Genomic DNA, 12,504 nt, shown 5'->3' with positions numbered 1-12,504 from the left:
TTATCACGCGGACGAGTCGGAGATCTGGAGCGATCAGCCTGAAGAGGGCGTTGGCGCTTAGGAGAGCATTTGCGCACAGGCGAGTGATCGCGCGGGCGCGCAGGAGATCGTTGGCGCGTAGTAAGGTTACTGTGCGCATCCGAAGAGATGGAAGGAGAAGAACACGCAGGCGAACGCTCGCGAACAGGAGCTCTAGATGGGCGCACCGGAGAGCGCGTGCGCTGCTGCGCAGGAGCAGAAGGGCGCGAGGGCGAGGCGACGGGATGGAACCCTTGCCTAAGTCCAGATCTGGCGATCGTTGGCGCTCTGGGCGCGCATCAGGAACAGGCTGCGTAGTTGCGCGTCTGCGCGCAGGAGAAGGAGGGCGCTCAGGAGAATGAAGGTGCGCCTTGCGCACATCAGGAACATGAGGGCGCTGCTGATTTACAGGAGACCTGCGAGTAGGAGAGCACTGGCGAGCAGGAGAGCGCTGGCGAGTTGAGTCCGAAGACTGCAATTCTAGAGAGCGCTTGTGCGCTACTGCACGCGAACGCGCAGTTGAGCGCGCAGGGGAACCCTGACGTGCAAGGGACTTACCCACACCGTGGGTAGAGTCCCTTTTCCCCGAAGGGATCGGTGCCTGTCGGATGACAGGGTGAGAAGGTGCCCAAAGCGCATCTGCAGCCAGGAACGGAGAAGGCAGGTCGGAAGGTCTGGCAGGCGAAGGAGATCGCGAACGATCTGCGGAGAGGTCAAGGGACGATACTGCGACAGTCTGCTTCTGACGGGGAGGCTCCTCCTCAGGGGAAGGCGCAGGCGAGGAAGACCCAAAGAGGCGCCTCCTAACTCCCTTATAGGGAGAAGGAAGTCCTCTGCTGCGGAGAGGCCGACGGGCCTTACGGCAAATTCGACCTTGAGGAAGGGCGTCCAAGTCATCGGTCCTCTGAAGAGGAGTCTCTGTCAGCGCGCTCCCCCGAGAGGGAGACCCCCCCGCAGGAGAGACCGTGGGACTCCCCTTTCCCCTCGAAGGATGTTTGAAGGGGGGAGGAGAGCCTTCAGCAACGTCTGCAACAGGCGCAGCAGCAGGGGTTTGACCAGACCCGTCGGAAGGCCCTGCCAAGACAGAGTCGACAATATCCAAAGGGAGTACAGTACCTCAGGTATTACCGGCGACTGTTTGACTGCAGCCCCCAGCTGGATCAGGTCAAACAGGGCTTCCTTGGAGGGCGAACCCTTAAGCCCCAAGGAAGCCCAAAGCTGAAACAAATCATTATTAGAGACAGTTTGGTCATGTTCAATAAAATCCATAATACCCTCCCCCGGAGGAAAAGAGGGAGCTGCCTCGCCAAGGGAGGCAACGCCCTCTCCCGCCCCCCGAGGTCGGGAAACACCACTAGGGCCTGCGCTACCACTCGACGGCCTCTCACGAGAGACCGATCGAGTGAAGCTTTGGGGAAGGTTAGGGCGGCGGAAGAGGAGTCCTTAGAGCCTTCCTTCTTCAAGGCTACCCTTGAAGGAGAACGGTCTCTCTTGGACTTCTTCTTACGCCGACGGCCGAACTTCTCCCACTGAGAGGCAGACCACTCCCTACACTCACTGAAAGTATTCTCTCTCTCACACCGTTGACCTCGGCACTGCGGGCAAAGGGTGTGAGGATCGGTGTCCTCCGCTGACATGAAGGTCCCACAAGGGCGGCCAGCGAGTCCAGGGCACTTGCGCATAGCGATGATAACGGTCGAGGCCAACTTCCAAACACACAGAAACTAGAAAAAGCAAAAATGGAGTTTTTATGATAAAACAAAGTTTTATGAATACTTACCTGGCAGTTATATATATATAGCTGAGTCACCGACTGCGGCAGAATTTAATCGAAAATCGCGGCAACCGCCTTATGGTGGTTCTGTTCCTCAGATTATCTTTGACCGACCTGTCTCCTGAGGGGAGGTGGGTGGGCTTTAAAATATATATATAACTGCCAGGAAAGTATTCATAAAACTTTGTTTTATCATAAAAACTCAATTTTTATGAATAGAACTTACCTGGCAGTTATATATATATATATAGCTGATTCACACATTTGGAGGAGGGAAACAGACAGAAAAACATAGTTGGGGAAACAACAAAAGAGTTGTAGGAGAACAAACACCTTGATTCCTTACCTGCTAAGGTAGCTGACTTCAAAGGTAACTGCCTCTGGAGTCGCTTTCCCTTAGGAGTGTTCAGCCAGGAGTAGACCTGCTACGCTGCAAACAACTCAATCAAGTCTGTCAAAGGGGTAGGACCAACAACTTGACTAGACTTCAGAAAACTACCTTCCCATATAAAAAACCTGCAACCTTACTAAAGCTAACCATCTAACCTTGCAGAAATAGATATAAACTATCTATCTGGACTGAGGGAACCGTACCACAGGACGAGGACCTCAGACAACCATAAAAAACACAAACCCATATACAAGTACATAAACTAAGGTTGAGTGGGGGTAGTAACTCCTTTGCCTAATCTAGAAGCCGCAGCTACGTATGGGCCCAAGGTATAACACTTGTCATAGTCCACTCTTACCTCTCTGAGGTAATGAGAAGCGAAGACAGAGTTGCTCCTCCAGAACGTTGCGTCCATGATCTGCTTAACTGACATATTTTTCCGGCATGCCAGCGAAGCAGCAATGGCCCTTACTTCATGAGCCCATACTTTTAACAGGGCGAAGTTTTCTTCCTCACAAAAGAGGTGGGCTTCCCTAATAGTTTCCCTCAGGAAAAAGGACAAAGCGTTCTTTGACAGGGGTTTTTGAGGATCCTTCACCGAACACCATAAGGAGTTGGAAGCACCCCTCAAGCTCTTAGTGTGGGCCAAATAAGCCTTGAGAGCCCTAACCGGGCAGAGGAGGCTTTCCTGTTCCTGACCTACTAGATTCGTGAGGTTAGGGACTTCAAAAGTCATAGGCCAGGGTTTCGAAGGGTTCTCATTCTTGGCGAGAAAGTCGAACCTCAAGGCACAAACCTCTCCATTTAGGGTGAAGCCTACACGCTTCTCGATTGCCTGGACCTCGCTGATCCTCCTGGCAGTCGCTAGAGACAAAAGGAAGAGGGTTTTCTTAGTCACATCTCGCAGAGAAGCTTGCGAGATAGGCTCAAACTTCCTGGAGCACAAAAACTTAAGCACCACATCCAGGTTCCAAGAAGGGGGTCTTAAGTGCACCTGCTTCGTTGTCTCAAAAGACCTAATGAGGTCCTGCAAGTCCTTATTCTGAGATAACTCTAAGCCTCTATGCCTAAAGACGGTTGAGAGCATGCTCCTGTATCCTTTAATGGTAGATACAGCCAGCTTAGCATCCTGCCTGAGGTACAAAAGTAAGTCTGCAATCTGGCTTAGAGGGGTAGAGGACGAGGAAACCTTGTGCCTCCTGCACCAAGCTCTAAAGGTCTCCCACTTTGACTGGTAGACTCTTTGTGAAGAGATCCTCCTTGCCCTGGCAATAGCTTTCGCCGCTTGTGCCGAAAAGCCTCGAGATCTAACGAGCTTCTCGACAGTCTGAAGGCAGTCAGATTGAGAGCGAGGGGGTTTTGGTGAAGTCTCTCGAAGTGGGGTTGTCTGAGAAGATCTGGACTTGCCGGGAGTCTTCTTGGAAAGTCCATCAGCAACCCTACCACTTCGGTGAACCATTCCCTCGCAGGCCAAAATGGAGCCACTAGGATCATTCGTCCCAAATCGAGGAGAGCGAATTTCCTGACAACCAGATTGATGATCTTGAACGGGGGAAAGGCATACATGTCCAGCCCCGTCCAATCCATCAAGAAGGCATCCACTGCAACAGCTTCCTCATCCGGGACTAGGGAGCAGTAGTTGGGGATCCTCTTGTTTAGACCGGAGGTGAAAAGGTCTATTACTGGTCTACCCCACAACTTCCAGAGGCTCCGACAGACATGCGGGTTGAGAGTCCACTCTGTAGGAAGGACTTGTCCCCTCCTGCTGAGCATGTCTGCCCTGACGTTTCTCTGCCCTTGAACAAACCTTGTCAACAGCTGGGTCTCGTTCTCGTTCGCCCAGAGGAGAAGCTCTCTCGCAGTTGAGAACAGAGAGAGGGAGTGAGTTCCCCCTTGCTTCCTTATGTACGCGAGAGCTGTGGTGTTGTCAGAATTGATCTCCACAGTCTTTCCCGACACCGAGGTTTTGAAGGCCTTGAGCCCTAACAAAATGGCCATCATTTCCTTCCTGTTGATATGCCAACTGACCTGACTCCCTTCCCAAATACCCGAGACCTCTTTGTTCCCTAGTGTTGCTCCCCAGCCTGACTCGGACGCGTCTGAGAATAACACTAGGTCGGGGTTTTTCTTGAACAAGGAGATCCCTTTTCCCAACAGAGCTGGGTCCAGCCACCACATTAAAAGATCCTTGATCTCTGTCGGAATGGGAAAAGAAAAAGTGTCCTCCTGGATCTTTCTGTTCCAAACCTTTGCAAGGAAGTGTTGCAGAGGCCTTAGGTGCAGTCTCCCTAAAGGGACAAACTGCTCCAGGGAGGATAGAGTTCCCAGCAGACTCATCCACTTCTTTGCTGAGCATTCCTGCTTCCTCAAAAAGTCTTTGACTGTGTCCAGGCACCTGGTCTGCCTCTCCTGGGAGGGAGAAGCCTGAAAAAGAACTGAATTCAGAACTATCCCCAAATAGAGAATAGTCTGATTCGGCTCGGTCTGAGACTTCCCCCAGTTGACGATGAGTCCCAGGTCCTGAGTGATCGTATAAGTTTTCATTAAGTCCTCCAGACATTTCTCTTTCGACTGTGACCGGATCAGCCAGTCGTTTAGATAGAAGGAGACCCTTATCCCCTCCTGGTGTAACCAGCCTGCCACATTCGCCATTAGTCTGGTGAAAACTTGGGGAGCTGTGCTGAGACCGAAGCAAAGTGCCCTGAACTGGAAGCACTTGCCCTGAAACACAAACCTCAGATATCTCCTCGAAGACGGATGAATGGGGACGTGAAAATAAGCGTCCTGCAGGTCGAGAGAAACCATCCAGTCTCCTGGACGAACTGCAGCCAGCACTGACTGAGTCGTCTCCATGGAGAACTTTGTTTTCTCCACGAAGGCGTTCAGAGAGCTGACATCTAGGACTGGTCTCCATCCACTCGAGTTCTTGGGAACCAGAAACAGGCGATTGTAAAAGCCTGGGGAGGCGAGGTCTTGAACTGGCTCTATTGCTCCCTTGACCAACATCTGGTCGACTAGCTCCAGAAGAGCCTCTCGTTCCCCCGCGTCGGTGTACTGAGCCACTAAGGCTAGGGGAGAGTCTGAGAGAGGTGGTTTCTTTAAAAAGGGGATTTTGTAACCTTCCTTGACGACTGAGGGGGACCAGGTGTCCGCCCCTCTCCTTTTCCAAGACTGCCAAAAACGAGACAGTCTTGCCCCTACTGGTGTCTGGAGGACTTCCATCTCATTTTTTGGACCGGGGCCTAAACGCACCCCTGCTGGTCCTTGGCCCTGACTCTTGTCTTCTCCCCCTAAAATCCGCTCTCGAGGAGATCTTGCCCCGAAAGGGCTGTTGAAACTTCTTCTCCTCCTCCTTCAGAGGAGCAGGAGCAACAGGTAAGGTCTTTCTAGCCGACCGAGACAAAAGGTCCTGAGTAGCCTTCTGAGCCAGAAAAAGGGAGATATCTCTGACCAGAGCTTCAGGAAAAAGATGACGTGAAAAAGGGGCGTAAAGTAGCTCCGACTTCTGGGCAACAGTCACAGATCTAGAGGTGAAGGAGCACAAAAGGGCCCTCTTTTTTAAGACCCCTGCTGAGAAAAGGGAAGCCAATTCATTAGCTCCATCCCTTAGAGCTTTGTCCATGCAGGACATGATACTCGTCAGGTCCTTCGTGTCCTCCAGGAGTTCAGACTTCCTGGCCAGAGTCCCGAGAGACCAGTCCTGGAAGCTGAAAACCTCGAAAACCCTGAAAATTCCCTTGACGAGGGGATCAAGCTCCGACATGGACCACATCACCTTGGCAGAGTTTAAAGCATGCCTTTTTGCCGAGTCCACAAGAGCCGAGAAGTCACCTTGGGAGGAGGAAGGCACTTCTAACCCCAAAGGTTCCCATGTCTCATACCACATACCGGCCTTGGAAGCGAGCCGAGACGGTGGAAAAGAAAAGGTGGTCTTGACAGCTTGTCTCCGTTCCTTCATCCAATCATCCACTTTAGCGAGAGCTTTCCTGGCCGAAATTGAAAGTTTCATTTTGATGAAGGCTGAAGACTTAGTAGCTTTCTTCCTGGTAAATTGAGACTGAGGAGAACGAGGGGCCGAAGGTTGAAATTCCTCCCCATGAAGTTCCAAAAGAGAGCGAGAAAGAACCTTATAATCACTAGAAGAGTCGGCAGGTTTTTCTTCCTCTTCCGAAATATCTTCGAGGTCCTGCTCATGGATAACATCCCGAAGAGTTGGGTTGCCAGCAGTCTGGCAGCGAGAGCTGTTTGAATCCTGGCGCCGAGCGCCGCTAACATCCAGTCGGCGAGAAGCGGTATCGTCATGATGACGAGAAGCGGTATCGTCACGATGACGAGAGGCAGTATCGTCACGATGACGAGAAACGGAAGCGTCCTGAAGATGCAGGCTGCCTTCGCCTTGAAAATGCAGACTGCATTCATCCTGTTTCCTAAGAAACGAGGCAGTAACGTCCAGGCGTTTCGAAAGGGAAACGGAATCGTCATGGCGCCGAGAACGAGAGGCAGTATCGTCCTGGCGCCGGGAGAGGGGGGAAGGAAATTCCTGGCAGCGTGCCGATGAAGAGGGTGTGCGTTGTCGTACGGCCGACGAAGTGCGCAGAGGTTTCTTGGGAGAGATACTAAAATCTCTCTTAGAAGAAGATCTCTTAACAGACAAAGAGACGTCCTTACGTCTGACGGACAGAGAAGGGTGGCTGAAAGCTTTAACTAACGAAGAAAGTTGTTCCTGCATAACAACCATGAAAGCTTTAGCAACCTCCGCTGGCTCTCGCGGTCCCGAAGACGGCAGTTGTCATACGGCTTGACTGGGAGCGCTGGCAGAAGAAGTAGGGAGTCTAGCAGGATTAACTGGGCTAAGGACTCTCTGTTTCGCCCTTTTAACAGGAACATCAAAATCGTCTTCCGAAGGATCAGGGTCTCTGCTACTCGAACCGGGAGAGGGAGAGCGAGACTGCAAGTCCCGGTTCCACCCTCTCTTTATTGGTCTTGATTCGTAACGCCAATTACGTCTGGGAGAACGATCAGGTGAAGACACAAACGTATCCGACACGCCTTTCCTACGGCGGTCAAGAGCAGCCTGGGAGATCGCAACAGGACTGTCTGAGGCGACGACTGACCGAGGATAAGCACCTCTCACCCCCTTTCGGCTTTCGACGTACCTTCTCCCTTGGTCCTGGGAGCTTGGTAGAGGTCTAGACCTAGGGGTATGACAGATTCGATCAGTCGCCACCTCCACTGCACTTTCACAAGCACTAATTTCACCTATACCCTTACCTTTAAAGGCCTCCAACTGTGCTTTAATGGCCTCCAATTCAGCAGCTAATTTAGCATACCCAGGGTCATCCGTAGGCACAGATCCTGTAGAAGGGGCAGGAGTCACTACATTTGGGGAAGGAATACCTTCAAAAGGGGTCACAAGCAAAGGGTCAATAGATAAATCTAAGCTAGGCTCACTAGCAGACTTTGACTTTGATTTAGCTCTTCTAACTCTATCAATCTCAAGTTTGCGCACATAGCGCTTCATAGCTAACCAATCATCATCACTTAAAACCTCGCATTCCTTGCACTTATTATCTAAAGCACATTCAAACCCCCTGCAACCCATACAGATAGTGTGAGGGTCAACCGAAACTTTCGGCAACCTCACCTTGCAAATATCATTCGCACAAACATGATAATGAATTTTCTCACTCATGATAATAAAGGAAAAAAGACAAAAAAACAAAAACAACACGATTGCCAAATCCCAACACAGTGTATTTCACCAAAAACGAAGTCCAAAAAGGCGATGAAGGGAAAGCGATCCGAAAAAACTCTGAAAGGTGGACCAACGATGTTGTCGATCCGGCCGGCAGAGATAATCTGAGGAACAGAAAACGGGAATGATTCCAAGTACCACCCTGTAAGGGTTGTTAACCATCTAACCACACAACCACCACAAGGCGGTTGCCGCGATTTTCGATTAAATTCTGCCGCAGTTGGAGACTCAGCTATATATATATAACTGCCAGGTAAGTTCTATTCATAAAAAAACAAATTAAGGCTGTCAACAATGAGGACGAAGACAGAAACGTCTATACATCGTCCGAGCCAAAAGTGAAGTGAGACAACTCACCAGTGTGTGGGGGGGAGGGGTAGCAAGCTACCCCTTCCCTACCCCCTGCTAACTAGCACGGGGGTAGTTAACCCTCGTTAAAAATCTAATGGCTCGTCATTTCAGCTACGTCGAAAGTAATATCCTACGTAAATAGCGTGGTTTGTATTTCGGTTACGGAACAAAAATATTTTCAGTACAAAAAAATACCAACTACAAAATACTCACAAATTAAAGAATCCACAAGTGGTTCTTCAAGTATATCCCTGGAAAATGCAGAACTGTCCACAATTGGTTGACAACTACTCACAACTGGAAAAAAGGGAGATCTTTATTGTAATTCACACTACACGATATAGTACTGTATGTACTACGATCCTTATTATTATGAGAAAACCAAATTGCTCCAAAGACAAATTTCAACGGGACATTGTGTCAAAAACCTTTAAATATGAATGCATATTCTTACTTGACTTTTGGAATGCGTAGAGGGAATTTCTGTTAATTCTTATATAAATCATAAACTAGGGTACTACTGCATTGCTTTAAATTGAACAGTTTTACACCCTACTCACCTTAAGAATTTTTCATCATTCTCCGTATATCTAGAACTGAATATATGTAGGGTCTTTTTGACGGTCTTGGTGTGAATTCTAGATTTTGACATTTAGTTCCCATATGCTCCAGCCTTGCTCCAGAAGGGATAGCTTTTCTCTTGCTTAATGTCAAAGATTTTTATTTCGTTCAGGACGTAAAGATGCATTTCCGTGGTAAAGGTTTCTGCTTGTCCAAGACACCGAAAACTTGACTGTAGCTAATCCAGTTTTCGTTCACCCATCATATCCTACACTTTCTCTACATTTTTAACTTACTCTTTTACAATTTTAGCTTCAAATAAAACCTAAAGGAAGTCACATTTGCGGGTCTTGCCTATTCTTTTCAAGAGTCTCAATACTACAAAGTATACCAGGAGTTTCAGTCAAGCAGTGATTAATTGTAGCGTGATCTTCCTCATCAAATAGTTAAATCAGTAGATCTTCTTCAAATGTTAAAACTAGGCATAAATACTTTTATAATGACTTAGTTCGAATCAGTCTCTTTTGATAGTTACTAATCTACCTTTACGTTTAACTTTGCTATTCATCTTGATATTTATTTTTCTCCTTTTAACTTTTTCTACTGTTGTATTTCTTGGATTTGTGTTGCTTTTTCAACTAGGGTTGCAGCTTGGCTAGTAATAATAATGAAGAGTAACAACAGGGCGAAAGTTCATCACCGATGCGGCTGAGGAGACGAACACAGACTGTGGACTAAGTCAGACATATTCAAACTGAAAACTAAGAGAGAGAAGTGACACCGACAGAGGTGACAGTGGGTGCAGACGATGTGGTTCCACATGCAGGAGAAGCAGTTCATCTTTGCAGGGGTTCAAAACTATTAAACCAAGACGCTGTAAGTTTCCACACAGTAATGCACATATAACGACTCCTTGATTTCAGGCTACGACAGGAAGGTTTCAATATGGCAAAGCCAGAGAGCAGAATTAGATCTAGCCATTTTCCATCAACAACTTCAACTATGATGAAATATAAGCTGGTGTGCTTTCTAATTTGTGGCCCTAAAATATGTAGGACATAGTTACTAACCTTGTAACTTCCACTTAAATTTAGATAATTAAAAATCTTATAACACTAACTGTTCTGTCTGTTGCCATCATCTGTGAAAACCGTTGAAACAAGTGCTGAGGAACAACACTGAAAATGATACACAAAAAGTAGGTCTTGCTTACTCTAAGATGGATAACCTTACTTCTTTGGCCTTTCATATTACATATACAAACCAGGTTTGTATAGTAAGGAAAAATACAAATTATTTTGAAATTTGTCATTTGTTCCAACACTACATAGAAACCATTACGCTCTATACAGAGGAGACTCACTCCATGGTGAGTAGAAGTCTAAAAACCAACTGGCTGGTGGCTGACCCGAGGTGTATAATCTTTGCTTCGCACGGGCTGTTTAGAGGGCGCCATGACATTTTTCTACATTTTCCATCTCTATTTGTTACTTTAATGTTGTGTTGACTTATTCATTCACAAAACGCCTGATTTTCATCGAATGCATGATGTTTCAAGACGAAGGTCTCAGAGTGGGCAAGACCTGACTAAAGTTAAGGTCCTTTTGGGGCCAGGTAAGCATACAGCTTATTTAATACAGTCATCATCATACTTGAATCTTATGCTGGGGTTCCTTGCGAAATAACAATGACAAGTCCTTGTATGACACCTTGAGACTCCGATGATTCCCTTTCGATGAAACTGATTACAGCGATGTTTACTTATTTCTTGATCTTGTTTGATGAAACCTGAAGCAAATGAAAAAGTAAAATGTAACAAGCAATGCAAAAGACTGGGACTTGCTATGTAAATAATAATTAACATAGGTACGTCTAATGCATGATTTGCATACCGAGCTGTCTCCTTAGTTTGGTAAATGAAAACTAGTACAGTACAGTGAACCCTCGCTACTTCGCGGTTCGACCATCGCGGATTCACCACTTAGCGGATTTTTTCCATAACCCATATATATATACATATCGCGGATTTTGCGGAAATTTCGAAAATATCGCGATATCTGAAGACCCCAAATACGATATTTCGTTACCTGTAATTCCATTAATACTGTAATTAGTAATATCTGCTCTTACTGATTGTTCATTGCATTACATATGACATATAATTAAGCACAGAAAGAAATAAAACACGAAAAGAGAATGTGATCATACGATAATTCAGTACTGTATACAGTACGTAGTAAAATTAAATCGAACATGAAACGCAAATCAGATGCAGTCATACCATATTAGAATGGTGTAAGGCTGCTGATGGCTACTAGTGTACTACAAATGTAATGGATGTGCTTCTTTTCCATGAATCTTTTGTATGTATACGTAAGTAGTACTGCATCCAATAATATTCTTTGTTGCAAAAATCACATTTCGAATAAACGTACGAGAGAGAGAGAGAGAGATAGAGAGAGAGAGAGAGAGATAGATAGAGAGAGAGAGAGAGAGAGAGAGAGAGAGAGAGAGAGAGAGAGAGAGAGAGAGAGAGAGAGAGAGAGAGAGAGAGACACATCCTACAACAAAAGCGTAAAATAGCGTACGTAAAGCTATTATTATTATTGTTATTATTATTATTATTGTTGTTGTTGTTAATAAAATTATTATTGTTATTATTATCATTATTATTATTATTATTATCATTATTTATTATTATTATTATTATTATTACTGTACAGTATACGCGGGGTATCTTGTACTTTGAATTGGTAACCTACATATCATATAAGACGGGTTGTGATTGGTTCAAGCGCTGATAGATGACGAATCAGAACTCAAGTTTTGTCATCTAGCCTGTGATTGGTGTTTTGCCCGCATCTCCAACTTCCAGCCTCTGTTCGCGGCCACTTTCTCTTACGCCGTATCGCTGAGTAGACGTTGTTAAGTTTGTGAACTTTAATCTGTGCTGTGTGCGACTGTTTTAAGTTGAACTTTTTGTTGAACTTTCTGTTAAATCCTACTGTACAATGGCTCCCAAGCGTTCTGCTTCTACTAAGGCTGGTAGTGAGCCAAAACGCCACCGAAGGATGATGACGATTGCTGAGAAGGTGACGCTTCTCGATATGTTGAAATAGAGTAGAAGTTTTGCGTCCGCACCCCGCCATTTTGGAATCAATGAATCCACCGTTCGCTATATCAAGAAGGACGAGGCGAACATTAGAAGGACGGCTGCAATCACCTTTTGCAGATCAGCGAAGGGAGTCGTTACCACGCGTAATAAAACGATCGTACGCATGGAAGGTGCTTTAGCTGTGTGGATTGCCGACTGCCGGAAGAAGAACATAGCCTTGGATACAAACACCATCCGAACAAAGGCTTTGAGCTTGTATGAGAATTTTGCAGCAAAGGAACCTCAAGACAACGATGGCAACCATGCTGAAGAAGATGATGATGCAGATGAACCTCAACCAGGGACATCCACTGATTCCCAGCGTCAGAAACAACGTTTTTCCGCCAGCAAAGGATGGTTCGCGAAGTTTCAGAAACGCTTCGGCCTGAAAAGCATTTCCCCGCAGGGCGAGGCTGCTTCGGCTGACACTGCCGCTGCTGAAACTTACGTGAACCAGACGTTCAAGAATATTATCGCCGAAGGTGGACCGGCTTGTTTTG

At 46.8% G+C, this 12,504-nt stretch overlaps 1 protein-coding gene and 1 long non-coding RNA gene across 2 annotated transcripts in view; both read right to left on the bottom strand.

Annotated features, from left to right (window-relative positions):
- Positions 1–12,504, bottom strand: part of LOC137624073 (zinc finger protein 585A-like) — a 413,407-nt gene that overhangs the window by 367,463 nt on the left and 33,440 nt on the right. The gene's annotated exons all lie outside the window — the stretch shown is intronic.
- LOC137624062 (uncharacterized) overlaps positions 1–12,504 on the bottom strand; it is a 56,946-nt gene that overhangs the window by 26,010 nt on the left and 18,432 nt on the right. The window contains exons 2-3 of the long non-coding RNA XR_011040692.1: positions 8,850–10,638; positions 8,503–8,586 (exon numbers count right to left, since the gene is read on the bottom strand). This is a non-coding gene — a long non-coding RNA (uncharacterized lncRNA). The remainder of the gene's footprint in view (positions 1–8,502; positions 8,587–8,849; positions 10,639–12,504) is intronic.

This window comes from Palaemon carinicauda, chromosome 2, assembly GCF_036898095.1.
Source record: "Palaemon carinicauda isolate YSFRI2023 chromosome 2, ASM3689809v2, whole genome shotgun sequence".
Lineage (NCBI taxonomy): Eukaryota > Metazoa > Arthropoda > Malacostraca > Decapoda > Palaemonidae > Palaemon > Palaemon carinicauda.
Note: the sequence above shows the minus strand (reverse complement) of the source record. Positions and strands in the feature narration are given on the sequence as shown.